At 43.1% G+C, this 6,149-nt stretch overlaps 1 long non-coding RNA gene across 12 annotated transcripts in view; it reads left to right on the plus strand.

The window, feature by feature from the left end:
• LOC106891699 overlaps positions 1 to 4,880 on the plus strand; it is an 89,425-nt gene extending 84,545 nt beyond the window's left edge. For all 12 annotated transcript variants that reach the window (XR_001412749.1, XR_001412759.1, XR_001412754.1 and 9 more), the window contains one exon: positions 3,923 to 4,880. This is a non-coding gene — a long non-coding RNA (uncharacterized LOC106891699). The remainder of the gene's footprint in view (positions 1 to 3,922) is intronic.
• Positions 4,881 to 6,149: the final 1,269 nt, after the last annotated feature.

Consider the following 6,149-nt stretch of genomic DNA (forward strand, 5'->3'; position numbering starts at 1 on the left):
CTTTTCTTCTAGTGAGCTGGTGCAGGAGCAATGGTGAGGGTGGGTCTTCAACAGTAGCGTGAGCAGCCTGACGCTGTTGGTGCTTATGACTAAGTCTGCTGCTAAACACAGCTAAACTTTCCTTTGCTTTTCCTTTTTGTTCGCTTGATGATGGTATTTCAAATTAATTGGAGTTCACATTCATGAACTTCAGTTCATGTCCTTTTGACCAGAGTTTTGCATACTTTTTTTTTTTTTTTTTTTTTTTTTTTTTTTTGAGGTTTTGGGGTTTTTTTAAATGATGGCAACCCCCCGCCCCCATCCCTTCTTTTTGCCCCATGTTCCCATCAGCTGTACCTTTGTCATAGTCCTGTTTCCTACCGATCGCTTCCTGTGGGCAGCTTCATGCCTCTGAGTGGTCCCACCCAACTTAATTGCTCTGCTGGGTTCATCAAGGTGTCACTAACGATGCAGAATCCTCAGCACATGGAGCGTGTGTTCCTTGGCACCATGAGCCCATCACAACCTGCCATGGGAGCGAGCCTGGGGGCCTGATGGTCCTCTCCTATCAAAGTTCTTCACTGGAGATTAGAGGAGATGTGGCCAGTGGGGGAGGAATCCTTGGATTTCCCTTCTTTTTGTGCTTTCCAGCACCACAGAGCAGAGGGAAGGGAAGGAGAGAGAGGTTCAGGAGGAAGAGGCTTTGCTCAGGCTTCCTTTGATCTGCTCCAGGTGAAGCTTTTCTGACCCAGGCAGAGCAGATCAAAGAAAGACGCCAGAATACAGAGCACTCGAGTATTTCATGACTGTAGAAAATACTGCCACAAAAGTGCCCCTTTTTTTTATTTTGAAAATGTGCTCACCTTACATATAACCTGTCATGGCACTTATTACCAAAACCAGATGATCACAAACTATTGATTATTTTACATACCTCCGTCAGGAAGGCATTAGCCATGCAGTGTCCCACATAAAAAACCTGTGACGGGTACATGTAGAGTGGGATAAAGCCAGCCAAAACAAATGATAGCAAATTGCACATCTATTTTATTTCTAAAAAAAAAAGTCTTTGCTGCGAGAGATTCTAATTTCAAATCTTCAGTTACCCAGTGACCAGCAGAAGACTTCCCTTGCAATGGGCTGGGAGGCACAAAGGGCTGGGAGGGGATACAGCTGGGACTCCAACTCACCCCGGGGACACTCCATGCCATGGGACATCACACTCAGGGTATAAAGCTGGGGGAGAAGAAGGAAGCGGGGGGACATTGGCAGTGATGGGGTTTGTCTTCCCAAGTCACCATTCCATGATGGAGCCCAGCTTTCCTGGGCACAAATAAGTCCCCACCTGCCATGGGAAGGAGGGAATGGATTCCTTGTTTGGCTTTGCTTTTGCTCAACCCGTTAAACTTTATTTCATTTTTATCTCAACCCATGAGGTTTTTCCTCCACTTTTAATATTCTGCCCCCCATCCCACCAGGGACAGTGAGCAAGTGGCTGCATGGTCCTATCTGCTAGCTGGGATTATACCCCAACCTGTGCTAAGCTCTGTGCTGCCTGCCTTATGCCCATAATTAGATAATTTTCTGCCCCAAAGATGCTTCTAGGCGAGGTCTTATCCTTCTGATTGCCTTCCTGCCCAGTGAGCAGCCCCACGGAGCTCCGCTGACTCATGGTGGACCTTGTCAGGGTTTCTCACAGCGCTCAAACATCACGCTTCCTTCATCACCAGCCACGGGAGCACCCCCTTGGCTGAAAAATCCCCGACAGCCTTACCGAGGTGGTTTTGCCTTTTTTCCACGCCTGGAGAGAGTGGGAAGGAGCAGGGAGGGATGGCGGGTTCCCTTTCCAGCCAGAGAGAGGGTGCCATCTACTGAGGCACTCGGCAGCTGCCGTGCTGCGAGCCTGGCCGGAAAGCTCCTCAGACCAAAGTAAATCTACCAACGTGACGAAACTCATTAAAAAAAGATCATTTCAGGGATGTTTCAGCATTTGTTCACATGGCTGTGTGGTTCCCTTTACTGTGTGCTAAGGATAAGGGAGAAGCTTTATGGCGAGCAGGGCTCCGAGGCAAAAGATCGTTTTGGTACTTATGCTTTAAAATAAAATTAATTACATAAATCCCTGTCTTTTACACTGTTACAGGGTGAGATGAACTGAGTAGTTATGGTATAGTCATTTCTCTTGTTAACCCTGAATTTACTCCGTCTATTTTTATGGAATCTGGAGTTTCTATTAAACCTTTGTTAAAACCCACTTCATGCTGAGGGTTACATGCTGAATTATCATCCTGTGTCACGCGTGGAACCTCAAACTCATTATCCTGGAAACAGATTGCAGAACTATTTCTGCTAATACTTTTATCTGGTACTACAAAATCCATCACCGTGACGTTCTGTATAACAAGGGTCACAAACAAACAGCATATTTTCCCCTTGCAAGGAGCTTTTTGGAGGCTGCCTTCGAGCGCTTTGGTCGGTGTGTTTGTCTCAAGAGCCAGATCTGCCTTTTGCAGAGCAGACTCCTTTCGTTATCTGGTGGTATCTGTCTTCTTTAATGAGAAAAGGGCACTAAAGAGGCTGGAGAGACAGAGCAAATGCCTCTGTGTGTGACTGTGAGTAAATCACGGGCTGCGTGTAAGCCCAACACATGCTTTCTGTTGGTAATCCACAGGGGAGTGTACTAATCATGCGTTTCTACTGCTGCTCCATGTATCCAAACATTTGACCAGGTAAAATTATTGGGGATGTCAGGGAAAAAGATATATTTGCTGTTCTTGCTTTCACCTCATCTTAGAACATAAAACCCTGTAAATAAAAGCTAATCTTGGCAAATCACGCAGAAAAAAGTCAAAATCAAGTTGTCAAAGTAATAAACAGTCCAATCCAGCTGACAGGTTTCTTTGTTACAAAATAATATACACATGTCAGCTGCAAAAAAGATAGGCTGAGACCGAAATGTACTGTTTTTGAAACAACAAGTATGAAAAGTCCTTGTTCTCAGGATCCTATACAACTGAGCTATGATAAAGTTCAAAAGGAATTTTGGATGTGTTTTTTTTTTCTAAACATTTTTCGTCAGCCTACCCTGATCCAACCATTTATTGCAGCCTGATAGACAGCAAAAGCAGAGGGGAGCACTGGCCAATAGCTGTACTGGCTTTTGGGGATTCATTTTATTTTATCAGTGAATGACAATTGTGATTGGAAATGGTTCAAGCTTATGCAGGTTGTGTCTTTGCTGTTCTTGCCACCAGATTACAAAATAAATGCAGATTTTCCAACACAGATGTAGACTGTGTTTGGTATCGAGAAGTATTTATGGCAGATCAAATTGTTCTCTGATGCTTTGGACAGATTTTACAATCAACAGGTTAAGTTAACAGGAGTTGTGAATTATATCTGAGTGGTATTTATAAACAAAAAGTCACATTAATGCATGCAGGAGGGTACGGAGAGGTTTGAATAACACTGTCAACATGTCTACTGCCAGCACAGTCTTCCTCCTCCCCTCCACTACTTACTGGTAGAATTCTTTTTTGGAGATATTTAAGTCTCAAACCAGGTACGTGTGGATTGATTTAAGCTTCCAAATAAAACCAGAGTGGTGTGGTTGTTATTCCAGAGGTCACCCGCTGGTATAAGTACTTTTTTCCTGATCTTCCCAGAGTACTGCCATTTCTTTAATGCAGCTAAACAGTGTTCCAAATATTTAAAACCAATTTCATGACTCTGAATAAGTGCCTGGAGAATACTAATTCAGTTTAGAAGCAGTATGGCTCTAGCATTTTTTGGCGTTTGATATCATCACTGATTTTGCAATAGGTGATGGAACACTCTTTCTTAAAAGGCCATTGACAAAATAAGAGTTGAGAGTATCTGATAAAAACTTTAAGTGGATTCTTTTTCTTTTCCATGCTTATTTTTGTGTTATTGTCATTTACAGAGTTTCTGAGCTCCCTGAGGTTCTGTTGTTACAGTCACCGAAGAGAATCACAAGCAAAGACAGTGCCTATTGAATGCACCTTCTAATGATTTGCTGGGGGTTTTTTTAATGCTGCCTGCACCAAAATTGCAAAGAATCATCGCAGAATTAATGCAGTGTGTCTGGGCTACTTCTAGAGAGAGGTGTTCACATGCCATAGCCTGGCCATTACCAAATGATATTTTTAATAAATTGCTGTAAAGTTGTTGGTAAGCAGAAATTAATCAAGAAAATATTGTCCTCACATTTCCTAGTGAAATGTGAGCAACACACACGTAAACTTTGTGTCCTGTTGCATGTGTCAAGGACTGTGAATCATGAGCTCCAGTATTTCCACTCCAGCTTTTATATTCAGTCTTTATTTGGCTTTCGACACAGAATTGAAGCACTCCATGCTTTGTTTTTTGTGTATTTAAAAAAAGGGAGAGCTGGCAACAGCATCATTACCCACCTCCCCTTTTAAGGAGATGGTCAGTTAATGCTGCTACACCACTTTGAAGATAGGCTTTCCAAAACTTAAATATGGTTAGGCATTTATACAGATAATAAAACATCCATAGCTACCTAGGATAAGATATGGGGGATTTAAAATGCTCAGGCTTCCTGGCATAACTAACTGCTTGAGATTAGGAGGGAAACCTTCCCTCCAGGCAGGTTATTACTCAGGGTATTACTTTTTGGTGGTTATGGGTGGCTTACATGGTGCTTTGAAGCATCACACGCTGTTGCCTGGAGCAGGGCACCGGGTTAAATGAACTCCTCACCTTCATGAGAATGGCAGGTCTTCTCCTTCCGTGTTCCCAGGTCCTCCCTGGCTGGTGGAATCGGACTCTTTCCCTTCTATGCATCTCAGCTGATGCACGTTCCTGGCTGTGCCTATACCATATGTCCAAGGGATGTCCCACCTTGTCAAGACCTTCGGTATAATGTTCCTGGCTGTGCCTATACCATACGTTCAAAGGATGTCCCACCTTGTCAAGACCTTCGGTATTTCAGTTTTTCACTATTACTATATGAAATTTTAAAGGTTGCAGTTCTGATTTGGTTCAGTGGACACAACTCTAACAAGAAGAGCCTCACTAATTAAAAGCTCATAAAGCAACCCAGGTGCCTTTGAGTGAGCCAGAGTGCACTTCAACAAGCGATTGTGGTGACAGATTTGGGGTTGAGTCATCTCCAGCGACAGAACCAGAACACACAACTATCCCACTCATCCTTGGCTGTTACTTCCACATTCTGGGGGGTGGGTTAAGCCTCAGGAGGGTGACAGAGAAGACCCCAGGCCACCTCGTGTCACTGGCTGCCATGCCTGTGAGCCGGGCACTTCCCATCGTGGTGCTGGGGTGGGCAGAGCAGAATCTGTTTGAAAGTGCTTTGCTAAAACATACTGAAATGGTAAAATTGCTGCCAGAATAAAGTCTTTTGTTGGACTATTTTGAGCAAAAGCAAAAATAAAGCAACAGATATGGGCTTAGTACTAACAAATAAAAGCATTCCTCCTCGAAAAAATGCTGTTTGCAGCCTTGTCCTTGCATTTTTAAATATGCACAACTACACGGAGGGTGTGTGTGGTATGTGTGCGTGTGTTTGTGTAATAACTGGCTTCAATTCAGGTCTGATTTTTTTCTTTAAACTTGCTTATCAGACAGCATGTCTCGTTTAATTTTCATTCAGTTCATAGTTTCTGTTTTACTGCCTTATTATATTCTTCAAGTTCACTGCGTGTTTCTCTCCCTTCATCCTTTTTTTCCCCGTTTGTTATATACTTTTTATATAAGTGTATACAGAGAGAGAAAAATAATCGCTCATGAGCAATCTTGAAACCCTTTTCCTTCCCTAAACAGCAACAAGAGATTTACATTTATAAATAGGGAGCCGGGGGGCTGGGAGGCAGCTCGCTAACACACGCCAGCAGTGAAGTTAGGCAGATAAATTTTTCAGTTCTTTTATCTAGTAAACATCCTAATGATCGACATCAAAGGCTGAAGAAAGGAGCCGTTCCTCTCTTTTGTGCCAGATTGAGAAAGAGGGGGCTCTTTTACATCTCATATGGGAGATATGAGGAGCCTTTGAATGGATCATTGCTTTTTATGAGTAGTAATGAGGTGAGAAGTATTCTAGTGTGTGGCACAGGCCTTCATTAAAAGCGTGAAACAGAATGGCTTATGGTTAAAAGGAGTAATTTGTT

Source organism: Calidris pugnax, unplaced genomic scaffold (genome assembly GCF_001431845.1).
Source record: "Calidris pugnax isolate Ruff unplaced genomic scaffold, ASM143184v1 scaffold172, whole genome shotgun sequence".
NCBI lineage: Eukaryota > Metazoa > Chordata > Aves > Charadriiformes > Scolopacidae > Calidris > Calidris pugnax.